Source organism: Amphibalanus amphitrite, unplaced genomic scaffold (genome assembly GCF_019059575.1).
Source record: "Amphibalanus amphitrite isolate SeventyFive unplaced genomic scaffold, NRLGWU_Aamphi_draft 000356F_arrow, whole genome shotgun sequence".
Classification (NCBI taxonomy): domain Eukaryota; kingdom Metazoa; phylum Arthropoda; class Thecostraca; order Balanomorpha; family Balanidae; genus Amphibalanus; species Amphibalanus amphitrite.
Genome location: NW_024881850.1, coordinates 59404 through 74797, shown reverse-complemented (window position 1 = coordinate 74797; position 15394 = coordinate 59404). Strand labels below are relative to the sequence as shown.

The 15394-nt window shown below is 50.0% G+C and overlaps 1 protein-coding gene across 1 annotated transcript in view; it reads left to right on the top strand.

Moving 5' to 3' along the window:
- Positions 1–5799: 5799 nt before the first annotated feature.
- Positions 5800–15394, top strand: part of LOC122389385 (filamin-A-like) — a gene marked incomplete at its 3' end in the record, with an annotated part of 61355 nt that continues 51760 nt past the window's right edge. The window contains exon 1 of the mRNA XM_043381324.1: positions 5800–5865. The remainder of the gene's footprint in view (positions 5866–15394) is intronic.

The following is a 15394-nucleotide window of genomic DNA, read 5'->3' as shown; positions in this document are numbered from 1 at the left end:
CGGTCGAGAATTCCCCTGGAGCGATGGAGAATCGCTCGACGCTGGCTAGGAGCTATCGTGAGAGATCGTGAGCGGTCGTAAGCGGTCGGGAATCGGTCGGGGTCGTGATTCGACTCGGTGCACCATTTGCCCACCCACCTGCTGTCGCCCTGTAAAAACGTCGACAGCTCGTCTGTGTCGAGCCCCAGTTGTAGGCTGACGATCGATCGGCCCACCTCTGGCAGCCAGCTGAGTTACGGTGTTCACTAGTCAGCCAGCTGAGCTATATGTACGGTGGGGACGGGTTACCGACAGGCCAGTTACAATCGTACCGTACTAGCCGTATTCGCTTATAGAGCTACAGCAGTCATGCGTATTTGGATGAGTGGTGTTATCGGAGCACTGAAGGTCAATTATGACCGGCTGGATAGGAAGGTTCAAGCATTCCTACGTATACCTACGTCTAGTACCTATATAGAGGTTCAAAAGAAAACGATTCTTATGTAAAACAAAAACGTCTTTATTTTATTTGAAAAAAGTTTTGCAAATGATTATGCTAGTGACTTTTATCTACCTATTTAAATTTCGGTGCTGACTATTGACTCGTGATTTATGTGATCCCATTCGTCCCGTGACTCACTATGCATCCCGTGATGCCAACGCGCACCGCCCCACCCTGCTCCGCTGCAGCCTGCCCCTCTCTGTTCTCTCCACCTCACCCCTTCCCTTCCCTTCCACCGCACACCACCATCATCCGCCCCTCTGCCTCCCCTACCGCCCTCTCTCTCTCTCTCTCTCTCTCTCTCTCTCTCTCTCTCTCTCTCTCTCTCTCTCTCTCTCTCTCTCTCTCTCTCTCTCTCTCTCTCTCTCTCTCTCTCCCACATCAACATTCCACCCGTGCAGTGTAACGTCCGGTCTGCACGGGGCTCGGGCGGACCCACGGACTCACGGAAGCGACTGTCTGACCCGCCCCGCCCATCGGTATAGCCCGGTCAGCGGCGGCTGCTTCCGGCAGCAATTACAGAGGTGTGGGATCACCGTCAGTGGTGACCCCGCGCCCCGTGTGGGCCGACTAGTCGGTGATTTGCATCACCAATTAGGCGCCCTACGAGCGGGCAAGCCAACATTCGTGCTGCCAAGCACCAACACCGCCGCTACGGCTTGGTTAAAAGCTGGTTGATTTGCTAAGAAAAGGCAAGCAGCAGTGGAAAACTGGAAAATCCGTGAGAAGCTTTTTTCCGACCCACGATGGACGATGAGACAGATCAAGGAGAAACTAGGTTAGCGGTTACAGCTTCCCTTCAAATCCCGTCGGTCTGTTCCATCCGTCCAGAAAAAAATGACGTCAGCCGTCTTAGCGCCAACCGCCAGCCAGTGGCGACTGGCGGTAGATCATCAGAAGACAAACATGCAGCTAGACTGAACCCAAGCAGAAACCAGCGGCCGTGATTCATGTGAGCAGTAAGGTCTTCTCACATCAGACCATGCTGTGTACACGGGAACGGTCGATGACGTGTGCCGGGATTTGTTGATACGACTAAACGATGTTTATTTATCCGCCACAGTTTCACCCTCAGTTGGGATATAAATCCGCTGTTTCGATCACCCTATAAGGCTTTTGTCGGCCGCACGGCGGAGCTCATTCATGGCGTGGAATCTGCCGGATCCTGCGCGCATCGACCGCCGCTAGAAAGCGGACCGTGTCGCTCACCATATAAGGACCTCCCTGGAGTCCGGGCGATTCTTCAGTCGATGGACCATAACGCTGAGACCGGATCGGTGGGCCGTGCGGGACCGCTGACCGGCGCTGGGTACAGAGTACAGACCGTGTCCATCTGGGGCGGAAACAACCCCCCGCTGACCGCCAGCGCTCTGCTGACAATACCGGGAACTGTGCTGATGTCAGCGCTGAGGCTGAGAGCTGGTTGGGCCGAGCGCTGATAACTGTGCGCCACGTCGGCAAGAAGGAATCAGGTCGGAGACAGGTCGGGGTCGGGTCGGGGTCGGAAAGGGTTCAGGTCGGAGTCGGCCGGAGTCAGGTCGGAGTCAGGTCGGAGTCAGGTAGGGTTCAAGTCGTAGTCAGATCGGGATCTGGCTGGATTCAGTTCAGTTCAGGTCGCTTGGATGTGATAAACCTCAACTTGCTTGGTGCGGGTTGTTTGGACGCTTCTGGCGGGGGTAGGAGTGATGGGGAAGAGGCTGGATAAAACAGACCACACATGTTCACATGCCATTGCCGCAAAGTCGCTAGTCTATTGAACCGACCAATCCTCTCAGCAGACTACTGGCTAGCCTGCCGTTCAACTTACGGAGATTTGAGTTCACTGGAACCGTTAATGCTCGCTCACTGGCGAGAGAAGCGAGCACTATATCACTGACTTTGTTTATTGTTTCTATTACACACAGCTCAATCACTCGGAGCTAGGCGACTAACCCTCATAGTCAGGGGTGATGTGTTTCTGGCACATGGCAGGGATCCTATGGTTGTTGCCCTTCCCCGACCCAGTTAGCTAGACGCGGTCAGTACGTCTCTGTGGCCTGACATGGCCTGACATGACATATATGGAGCCGGATATTTAAGTAAACCAAGCATTTTTTCGTCAGTGCATTCGCATGTAAGGCCTAGGTTAAAATAAGGATATATATGTAATAACGGATAAACGTACCCGACATCGAGTCTGCTCAAGAATAACGATGGCTGCATTGCTACTGTGCTACATTCGAATCACGGTAAGGTTCACGGTTGTGCCTTGGCTTGTCATCAATCACCGTTGTTGCTTGTACCGTACCTGTCTCGAAACACCGATCACGAATCGCGGTCGTACCGTACCCTCCGGCCGGACCGGTTCCTCACGACTTCCAGATACATTCCGTGACCCTCCGAGGCGTTCTCACGGTGGGCAAAGCGGGTCGCTGGCCGCTAACGGCCCGCTATACGGAACTCACATAATTCCCTAGAGCTGTCCGAGTGCATGCAGTGCTGTCGTATTCACTTCCCAATGTTAGGATTCATATTTCTCCTCGCAAACGTAAGCGGTGAAATTGCTTTGTAATTTCATGGGTGGAACTGGTTCAGCTAAAAATGCTAGCGTGATGGAAGCGAAGAAAAGAAAAAGAAGTATCATACAAAAAAAATCAGACTTTATACTCGTACACAGTATGAGTACCTACACACATTATCGCTCGTCCTCAGCACTCTTCTCGCACTGGATTCTGAACTGCAGAGAATAATCGAACCTGTCCAGATGTCTCTGTGCACGCTCTGTATAGATGTCGCTCGCATTCACAAACGTCCAGTTATCATCCACTTGCATCCAGTCGTCTCGGCATGCACATTGCACAATAATTCAGTTTCTGTGAGTTGTTTTGTGTAGTTTATAGCATTGTCTTTCGCTACATTAATTTTGAATTGTTCTTCATTTCTTGCCAGTTTACTCTATGAATTTGGGCCCGAATGATTATTACTGATGACCGGTAATTTTTCAAGTTTTTTTTTAATCATCTTGAGAACGGAAAAAAAAATAGTTATGTCAGACGATAAGTGCAGAGTGGCCAGAGTTGGAATTTGCTATTTTAGTTTGCTAATTGCTATGTGCTTTTGTATTCGGACTTGGTGTGTTTAAACGCATTTCTACTGCTTACCTTTCCCATATTATCTTGCCCATATTTTACATGGAATCAGTTATCAGTCGGCAGTCGCCCGGACTCAGCCTCAGGTCAAGGTCAAGCCAGGACACAGGACAAGGTAGGTTGAGGTTTGACCTGAGCCATATCATATAATATAGCCCCCTATTTCCGTGCTTAATTCAAATATATGTTATCTACCAGTATTTGTTTTGTTAGCTTCATCGTTCAGCTAACTTCAGGCGGCATGACGGCGGTATATCACTTGTATCCCTTATGGGTTATGTCAATTGGTTTCCGCTGCGTATCGACTATTGGTTATTAGATACCTACCAGACCTGCGCGGTGTGATGCTGAGTGCCGAGTGAAAATGTCTTCTTTCATGAACATTGGACAAAGGCAAGTGACATCGCTCTCCGTCAGTTTGTCCCGCAGCTGCATCATCAATGTGTCGGTATCAGTTACGTTGAATTTCCCTGTGATGATGTCACAATGCTGCACTGCACTGAAGTGCCGGCTGGGCTTTTCTCTCCACACTGACGCTGTGCTCTAACAATCAGCAGCCGCATTTTCCGAAGCCGGTCGTGGTTACTGGCTACTGCGCTCGTTGCGGTGCTTATCGGGACTTCATCCGGCGGATCTTTTGTGTACAGAATATATGTGCTCACAAGTCACACCATTGGGATAGCCTGTGACGCTCATCCCCGCTTGACCTCATCTGCCCATTATCTGCCTACGCTGCAGGCCGCTCAATTCCCACCAGCCCCGCCTCCTCTCAAATCTACCGCACGTCCTTCCCCCGGCCCCGGCTATCCCGCTCTCCTTTACAGATCCCTCTGCCATATCGCTCGCTCAAACTACCGAAACTTCCCTCAGACTTCTTTGGCCCTTAGCTCTGGGTCTGGGCCCCTTTCGGGTTAGGACCCAAGACTATCAGGCTATCAGCACCATGGCCCAGTCCATCCTGCCTTCAAATATACCACAGGTTCTCTAGTAGACCCTTAGCTCTTCGACAGCCCCTGCCGGGCTTTTGCATTCCCCATGTCCCTTCCTTCGACTTTTACATTTCCATCTCGAGCACCGAGAGCCGAGCGGAGAGCCCGCTCGGAGCGGTCGGAACGGCGGCGGTTCTCTGGATGCCCGTCACGCATTGCTGATGTGTTATCGGCCGCTACAGAGCGGGAGAGGGGAGCTATGTTGCAATGGTGCGGTACTGCAGTACGGCCGCCCGCCTGTCAGTTACTGGTGCATGTTTGTTGTGCGTTGCAGACCGCCCCTCCCTCTGAATGTGTTTTGGTCTCGTATGCTGGTACAATATTGAAACGAGCAGGAAACGGCTCTTGCTAGTTGCTTGGGAATGGAAATTGGAACGTGATGTTTGCAATTTTTCCTTCTCCATATTACCGTATCTGTCAGTCAAACTGGTGATTTATAGGGGCAATATGTTTTTATTCGAAGCAGCATATCAAAATTGATGACCCGTTTGTTTTTCGGCCGATTTTGGGCTATCCCGGGTCACCTTTCTCCACGATAACTGCTGTTGACTGTTGAGTATGTTCATTTGCATGTTTTGCTTTGAACGAAGTGAATCAGATTATGAGTGTGACGACTGATGACCGAGTTTCGTTCCGCCGATTCATTCGCGGTCATCGGTCTGATTGTGCTGGATACGTCACTCGTTCTGGAATGTTCCGCTGCCACCGGCCCACCCCCACTCTGTTGTCGCAGATGTGGCTCAGCGGAGGCGTGGGCGACGCGCTACCGTGGGCGGAACGCTTCCTTTTTCCAGGAGTGACAAGATGACGTGATGGGAGCAGAGCTGCTGGTTTTCCATCTCCGGGCGGACTGGCTGAGTCGCTAAACCGGACGGTCTGACAGGTTCAGACTATATGTACCTAGCTACTGAGCCAAGCTCGAGCCTCGAGGGTTGGGCTTTGCAATGCACATGACTCCGAAACCTTCTCAAGCCCTCGCGGGTTGTTCATTCTTCCATTTCGCACAATCCCTATAAAGTCACGCCGTTTACCGTGGCGCGGTGATTTTCACTGGTGCGGCAGCTCCAGCCGAGAATACGGATGACGTCTGCTCTGGGTCGACGGTGAGTCAGTCGACGGGGCTAATTTTGGCCCGCGGCGCCGCGGGCTGGCGTCGCGCCGCCGTCGACTCCAGGGAGCTGGCTCAGTCTTGGCCTGCCCCGCGGCGGTGAGGAAGTCGGCTGAGAGCGGTGCTTCCAGTTGCGACGCGACAAAGGAGAGGAAAGAGGTAGTGGCCAGTGGGTGACCGCATTTTGAGCGAGGGAGGCAGTCGTAGGGTTAGTGGAAGAAACAGGTGGGTGAGGATGGTGATGCCTGCCGGGCCAGACTTGCTTTGTTTATTGCGCACGAGACGAGCTGCCTGGGTGGTAAGAGGTGAATTTTGGAAAGAAAGTGCCTTTGATGTGTCGATATTTGCCCGCATCAGATATTGGTTCATGACTTATGACTTCATTAAACATTGTCTTGCAACTTTCAAGTACATCCGGATATGCTTGATTGCTTTTGAGTGCATTTGATAGTGAGTGTTCTTATGCGCCTAACCTTCCAATGCATTTCTGATGTTTTGTTCTCTTTCACCTAAAGGGTCCAACCATCCTGAACAAATCGGTTCACCGTTACACCGATGCGGTTCCCGTCGGACCGGTTCATAAGCGTTTGACCGGTGATCTGGGTCATTGATCTGATAAGATCAGTCTAGACAAAGTGGCCATGAAGTGCCTTTGACGCGCTTCATCATGGTCTGCGATGATTCGACAGTTTCGACCGATCTCCGACGAGAGATCGTGGATATTGGCTGATGGTCAATGGGGAGATGTGGCGCTGGGATGTCACCGTTCTGGGATTCGTGACACTCGAGATCCAGTCGTGTTGCTGCTTGTGCTGATGTCGCTCAATCTCGTGCCGTTTTCTGTTCGTTGTGGCCCGCAATAGTTGAATACTTATTCCTCTCTTTCTCCGTCTTATTTTGTACTCGTATCGCTGCGCTGCGTCTTTTGGGCACATGTAATGAACTCACAAGGGACAAAGCGAAAGCTACTACATGTCCGTCAAGACAGCCCATATTCAGCCCAGATTCAGCCCGGATTCAGCCCAGATTCGGGACACCTCCGATCAAGCTGAAACTCGCACACAATGTAGGCCATGACATGCCCAATCCACAGTCCAAGTCATTCGGTGGCACTCCCAGCCGTTTGACCTACAGAGGTCAGCAAAGGTCACGTGACCCAAATTTGCACAGCAGATTGTGGCCCACCCAGTAGAGCTAGAGCGCTAAAAATGGCACCAATCGACTCGCCAGCATCTAATCTTACTTTCCCAACACTCATTTGCCCTCTCAAGGTCATGCGATGACCTAAGGTCATTTGTGGGCTATGTCGAAAATACACTTGCACAGCAGTTTTCGAGTAGATGGATTGACCGAATTCCAAATCAGAGCACATCATCGGGTAGCCCATAGGCCGTAGTAACTTTCCTTAAAAACCGCTTTTCGATACGTGACCCCGTTTGACCTCGGCAGGTCAAAATGTGCAAATAATCGACACTCAATACGTCGCAGCCCGGATTCAGCCCAGATTCGGGACACCTCCGATCAAGCTGAAACTCGCACACAATGTAGGCCATGACATGCCCAATCCACAGTCCAAGTCATTTGGTGGCACTCCCAGCCGTTTGACCTACAGAGGTCAGCAAAGGTCACGTGGCCCAAATTTGCACAGCAGATTGTGGCCCACCCAGTAGAGCTAGAGCGCTAAAAATGGCACCAATCGACTCGCCAGCATCTAATCTTACTTTCCCAACACTCATTTGACCTCTCAAGGTCATGCGATGACCTAAGGTCATTTGTGGGCTATGTCGAAAATACACTTGCACAGCAGTTTTCGAGTAGATGGATTGACCGAATTCCAAATCAGAGCACATCATCGGGTAGCCCATAGACCGTAGTAACTTTCCTTAAAAACCGCTTTTCGATATGTGACCCCGTTTGACCTCGGCAGGTCAAAATGTGCAAATAATCGACACTCAATACGTCGCAGCCCGGATTCAGCCCAGATTCGGGACACCTCCGATCAAGCTGAAACTCGCACACAATGTAGGCCATGACATGCCCAATCCACAGTCCAAGTCATTCGGTGGCACTCCCAGCCGTTTGACCTACAGAAGTCAGCAAAGGTCACGTGGCCCAAATTTGCACAGCAAATTGTGGCCCACCCAGTAGAGCTAGAGCGCTAAAAATGGCACCAATCGACTCGCCAGCATCTAATCTTACTTTCCCAACACTCATTTGACCTCTCAAGGTCATGCGATGACCTAAGGTCATTTGTGGGCTATGTCGAAAATACACTTGCACAGCAGTTTTCGAGTAGATGGATTGACCGAATTCCAAATCAGAGCACATCATCGGGTAGCCCATAGGCCGTAGTAACTTTCCTTGAAAACCGCTTTTCGATATGTGACCCCGTTTGACCTCGGCAGGTCAAAATGTGCAAATAATCGACACTCAATACGTCGCAGCCCGGATTCAGCCCAGATTCGGGACACCTCCGATCAAGCTGAAACTCGCACACAATGTAGGCCATGACATGCCCAATCCACAGTCCAAGTCATTCGGTGGCACTCCCAGCCGTTTGACCTACAGAGGTCAGCAAAGGTCACGTGACCCAAATTTGCACAGCAGATTGTGGCCCACCCAGTAGAGCTAGAGCGCTAAAAATGGCACCAATCGACTCGCCAGCATCTAATCTTACTTTCCCAACACTCATTTGCCCTCTCAAGGTCATGCGATGACCTAAGGTCATTTGTGGGCTATGTCGAAAATACACTTGCACAGCAGTTTTCGAGTAGATGGATTGACCGAATTCCAAATCAGAGCACATCATCGGGTAGCCCATAGGCCGTAGTAACTTTCCTTAAAGGAAAAGGGCCACCTTTAACATGGGGATTGAAACTGAGATAGCCATCTTGTAGCCCGTGTCCGAAAACCTTGCTGTCTACCTCCATACGGCCGATTTCGGCCTCCATTCGTAGTTATCGGCAATTTTAAAAGAAAATACGCCAGGAATGCGTCCTTATCCCAGGAATGCGTTCTTATCCGACAATACAGCCACCCGCGGCGAGGCTTTGGTTTTTTACCAATCAGCTCCAACCAGCTCAGCTTTAACCAATCAGCTTATCTGACACAATCCGACGAGTCTGTCTTCTGAACGCTGATTGGCTTGAGTGTGACGTCATCGCTATGCCATCATACAGTAGGTGCCGTAGAGAGTATCAACATAGTACCAATATGTTAAATAGTTTTAAATACTTTTTCGCGAATTGTGCACTTCTGGCACCAATTTTAAAAAGAAAATGAAAAATAATAATGTCAAAATGAAAAACAACGATATCTTCATATTTCACGAAGGTGGCCCTTTTCCTTTAAAAACCGCTTTTCGATATGTGACCCCGTTTGACCTCGGCAGGTCAAAATGTGCAAATAATCGACACTCAATACGTCGCAGCCCGGATTCAGCCCAGATTCGGGACACCTCCGATCAAGCTGAAACTCGCACACAATGTAGGCCATGACATGCCCAATCCACAGTCCAAGTCATTCGGTGGCACTCCCAGCCGTTTGACCTACAGAAGTCAGCAAAGGTCACGTGGCCCAAATTTGCACAGCAAATTGTGGCCCACCCAGTAGAGCTAGAGCGCTAAAAATGGCACCAATCGACTCGCCAGCATCTAATCTTACTTTCCCAACACTCATTTGACCTCTCAAGGTCATGCGATGACCTAAGGTCATTTGTGGGCTATGTCGAAAATACACTTGCACAGCAGTTTTCGAGTAGATGGATTGACCGAATTCCAAATCAGAGCACATCATCGGGTAGCCCATAGGCCGTAGTAACTTTCCTTGAAAACCGCTTTTCGATATGTGACCCCGTTTGACCTCGGCAGGTCAAAATGTGCAAATAATCGACACTCAATACGTCGCAGCCCGGATTCAGCCCAGATTCGGGACACCTCCGATCAAGCTGAAACTCGCACACAATGTAGGCCATGACATGCCCAATCCACAGTCCAAGTCATTCGGTGGCACTCCCAGCCGTTTGACCTACAGAGGTCAGCAAAGGTCACGTGACCCAAATTTGCACAGCAGATTGTGGCCCACCCAGTAGAGCTAGAGCGCTAAAAATGGCACCAATCGACTCGCCAGCATCTAATCTTACTTTCCCAACACTCATTTGCCCTCTCAAGGTCATGCGATGACCTAAGGTCATTTGTGGGCTATGTCGAAAATACACTTGCACAGCAGTTTTCGAGTAGATGGATTGACCGAATTCCAAATCAGAGCACATCATCGGGTAGCCCATAGGCCGTAGTAACTTTCCTTAAAAACCGCTTTTCGGTATGTGACCCCGTTTGACCTCGGCAGGTCAAAATGTGCAAATAATCGACACTCAATACGTCGCAGCCCGGATTCAGCCCAGATTCGGGACACCTCCGATCAAGCTGAAACTCGCACACAATGTAGGCCATGACATGCCCAATCCACAGTCCAAGTCATTCGGTGGCACTCCCAGCAGTTTGACCTACAGAGGTCAGCAAAGGTCACGTGACCCAAATTTGCACAGCAGATTGTGGCCCACCCAGTAGAGCTAGAGCGCTAAAAATGGCACCAATCGACTCGCCAGCATCTAATCTTACTTTCCCAACACTCATTTGCCCTCTCAAGGTCATGCGATGACCTAAGGTCATTTGTGGGCTATGTCGAAAATACACTTGCACAGCAGTTTTTGAGTAGATGGATTGACCGAATTCCAAATCAGAGCACATCATCGGGTAGCCCATAGGCCGTAGTAACTTTCTTAAAAACCGCTTTTCGATATGTGACCCCGTTAGACCTCGGCAGGTCAAAATGGGCAAATAATCGACACTCAATACGTCGCAGCCCGGATTCAGCCCAGATTCGGGACATCTCCGATCAAGCTGAAACTCGCACACAATGTAGGCCATGACATCCCCAATCCACAGTCCAAGTCATTCGGTGGCACTCCCAGCCGTTTGACCTACAGAGGTCAGCAAAGGTCACGTGGCCCAAATTTGCACAGCAGATTGTGGCCCACCCAGTAGAGCTAGAGCGCTAAAAATGGCACCAATCGACTCGCCAGCATCTAATCTTACTTTCCCAACACTCATTTGACCTCTCAAGGTCATGCGATGACCTAAGGTCATTTGTGGGCTATGTCGAAAATACACTTGCACAGCAGTTTTCGAGTAGATGGATTGACCGAATTCCAAATCAGAGCACATCATCGGGTAGCCCATAGGCCGCAGTAACTTTCCTTAAAAACCGCTTTTCAATATGTGACCCCGTTTGACCTCGGCAGGTCAAAATGTGCAAATAATCGACACTCAATACGTCGCAGCCCGGATTCAGCCCAGATTCGGGACACCTCCGATCAAGCTGAAACTCGCACACAATGTAGGCCATGACATGCCCAATCCACAGTCCAAGTCATTCGGTGGTTCTCCCAGCCGTTTGACCTACAGAGGTCAGCAAAGGTCACGTGACCCAAATTTGCACAGCAGATTGTGGCCCACCCAGTAGAGCTAGAGCGCTAAAAATGGCACCAATCGACTCGCCAGCATCTAATCTTACTTTTCCAACACTCATTTGCCCTCTCAAGGTCATGCGATGACCTAAGGTCATTTGTGGGCTATGTCGAAAATACACTTGCACAGCAGTTTTCGAGTAGATGGATTGACCGAATTCCAAATCAGAGCACATCATCGGGTAGCCCATAGGCCGTAGTAACTTTCCTTAAAAACCGCTTTTCGATATGTGACCCCGTTTGACCTCGGCAGGTCAAAATGTGCAAATAATCGACACTCAATACGTCGCAGCCCGGATTCAGCCCAGATTCGGGACACCTCCGATCAAGCTGAAACTCGCACACAATGTAGCCCATGACATGCCCAATCCACAGTCCAAGTCATTCGGTGGCACTCCCAGCCGTTTGACCTACAGAGGTCAGCAAAGGTCACGTGACCCAAATTTGCACAGCAGATTGTGGCCCACCCAGTAGAGCTAGAGCGCTAAAAATGGCACCAATCGACTCGCCAGCATCTATTCTTACTTTCCCAACACTCATTTGACCTCTCAAGGTCATGCGATGACCTAAGGTCATTTGTGGGCTATGTCGAAAATACACTTGCACAGCAGTTTTCGAGTAGATGGATTGACCGAATTCCAAATCAGAGCACATCATCGGGTAGCCCATAGGCCGTAGTAACTTTCCTTAAAAACCGCTTTTCGATATGTGACCCCGTTTGACCTCGGCAGGTCAAAATGGGCAAATAATCGACACTCAATACGTCGCAGCCCGGATTCAGCCCAGATTCGGGACACCTCCGATCAAGCTGAAACTCGCACACAATGTAGGCCATGACATGCCCAATCCACAGTCCAAGTCATTCGGTGGCACTCCCAGCCGTTTGACCTACAGAGGTCAGCAAAGGTCACGTGGCCCAAATTTGCACAGCAGATTGTGGCCCACCCAGTAGAGCTAGAGCGCTAAAAATGGCACCAATCGACTCGCCAGCATCTAATCTTACTTTCCCAACACTCATTTGACCTCTCAAGGTCATGCGATGACCTAAGGTCATTTGTGGGCTATGTCGAAAATACACTTGCACAGCAGTTTTCGAGTAGATGGATTGACCGAATTCCAAATCAGAGCACATCATCGGGTAGCCCATAGGCCGTAGTAACTTTCCTTAAAAACCGCTTTTCGATATGTGACCCCGTTTGACCTCGGCAGGTCAAAATGTGCAAATAATCGACACTCAATACGTCGCAGCCCGGATTCAGCCCAGATTCGGGACACCTCCGATCAAGCTGAAACTCGCACACAATGTAGGCCATGACATGCCCAATCCACAGTCCAAGTCATTCGGTGGCACTCCCAGCCGTTTGACCTACAGAGGTCAGCAAAGGTCACGTGACCCAAATTTCCACAGCAGATTGTGGCCCACCCAGTAGAGCTAGAGCGCTAAAAATGGCACCAATCGACTCGCCAGCATCTAATCTTACTTTCCCAACACTCATTTGACCTCTCAAGGTCATGCGATGACCTAAGGTCATTTGTGGGCTATGTCGAAAATACACTTGCACAGCAGTTTTCGAGTAGATGGATTGACCGAATTCCAAATCAGAGCACATCATCGGGTAGCCCATAGGCCGTAGTAACTTTCCTTAAAAACCGCTTTTCGATATGTGACCCCGTTTGACCTCGGCAGGTCAAAATGTGCAAATAATCGACACTCAATACGTCGCAGCCCGGATTCAGCCCAGATTCGGGACACCTCCGATCAAGCTGAAACTCGCACACGAAAAGCGGTTTTCAAGAAAAGTTACTACGGCCTATGGGCTACCCGATGATGTGCTCTGATTTGGAATTCGGTCAATCCATCTACTCGAAAACTGCTGTGCAAGTGTATTTTCGGCATAGCCCACAAATGACCTTAGGTCATCGCATGACCTTGAGAGGTCAAATGAGTGTTGGGAAAGTAAGATTAGATGCTGGCGAGTCGATTGGTGCCATTTTTAGCGCTCTAGCTCTACTGGGTGGGCCACAATCTGCTGTGCAAATTTGGGCCACGTGACCTTTGCTGACCTCTGTAGGTCAAACGGCTGGGAGTGCCACCGAATGACTTGGACTGTGGATTGGGCATGTCATGGCCTACATTGTGTGCGAGTTTCAGCTTGATCGGAGGTGTCCCGAATCTGGGCTGAATCCGGGCTGCGACGTATTGAGTGTCGTTTATTTGCACATTTTGACCTGCCGAGGTCAAACGGGGTCACATATCGAAAAGCGGTTTTCAAGGAAAGTTACTACGGCCTATGGGCTACCCGATGATGTGCTTTGATTTGGAATTCGGTCAATCCATCTACTCGAAAACTGCTGTGCAAGTGTATTTTCGACATAGCCCACAAATGACCTTAGGTCATCGCATGACCTTGAGAGGTCAAATGAGTGTTGGGAAAGTAAGATTAGATGCTGGCGAGTCGATTGGTGCCATTTTTAGCGCTCTAGCTCTACTGGGTGGGCCACAATCTGCTGTGCAAATTTGGGCCACGTGACCTTTGCTGACCTCTGTAGGTCAAATGGCTGGGAGTGCCACCAAATGACTTGGACTGTGGATTGGGCATGTCATGGCCTACATTGTGTGCGAGTTTCAGCTTGATCGGAGGTGTCCAGAATCTGGGCTGAATCCGGGCTGCGACGTATTGAGTGTCGATTATTTGCACATTTTGACCTGCCGAGGTCAAACGGGGTCACATATCGAAAAGCGGTTTTTAAGGAAAGTTACTACGGCCTATGGGCTACCCGATGATGTGCTCTGATTTGGAATTCGATCAATCCATCTACTCGAAAACTGCTGTGCAAGTGTATTTTCGACATAGCCCACAAATGACCTTAGGTCATCGCATGACCTTGAGAGGTCAAATGAGTGTTGGGAAAGTAAGATTAGATGCTGGCGAGTCGATTGGTGCCATTTTTAGCGCTTTAGCTCTACTGGGTGGGCCACAATCTGCTGTGCAAATTTGGGCCACGTGACCTTTGCTGACCTCTGTAGGTCAAACGGCTGGGAGTGCCACCGAATGACTTGGACTGTGGATTGGGGATGTCATGGCCTACATTGTGTGCGAGTTTCAGCTTGATCGGAGGTGTCCCGAATCTGGGCTGAATCCGGGCTGCGACGTATTGAGTGTCGTTTATTTGCACATTTTGACCTGCCGAGGTCAAACGGGGTCACATATCGAAAAGCGGTTTTTAAGGAAAGTTACTACGGCCTATGGGCTACCCGATGATGTGCTCTGATTTGGAATTCGGTCAATCCATCTACTCGAAAACTGCTGTGCAAGTGTATTTTCGACATAGCCCACAAATGACCTTAGGTCATCGCATGACCTTGAGAGGTCAAATGAGTGTTGGGAAAGTAAGATTAGATGCTGGCGAGTCGATTGGTGCCATTTTTAGCGCTCTAGCTCTACTGGGTGGGCCACAATCTGCTGTGCAAATTTGGGCCACGTGACCTTTGCTGACCTCTGTAGGTCAAACGGCTGGGAGTGCCACCGAATGACTTGGACTGTGGATTGGGCATGTCATGGCCTACATTGTGTGCGAGTTTCAGCTTGATCGGAGGTGTCCCAAATCTGGGCTGAATCCGGGCTGCGACGTATTGAGTGTCGATTATTTGCACATTTTGACCTGCCGAGGTCAAACGGGGTCACATATCGAAAAGCGGTTTTCAAGGAAAGTTACTACGGCCTATGGGCTACCCGATGATGTGCTCTGATTTGGAATTCGGTCAATCCATTTACTCGAAAACTGCTGTGCAAGTGTATTTTCGACATAGCCCACAAATGACCTTAGGTCATCGCATGACCTTGAGAGGTCAAATGAGTGTTGGGAAAGTAAGATTAGATGCTGGCGAGTCGATTGGTGCCGTTTTTAGCGCTCTAGCTCTACTGGGTGGGCCACAATCTGCTGTGCAAATTTGGGCCACGTGACCTTTGCTGACCTCTGTAGGTCAAACGGCTGGGAGTGCCACCGAATGACTTGGACTGTGGATTGGGCATGTCATGGCCTACGTTGTGTGCGAGTTTCAGCTTGATCGGAGGTGTCCCGAATCTGGGCTGAATCCGGGCTGAATCTGGGCTGAATATGGGCTGTCTTGATCAACATAAGCTACTACACCCATGGAAG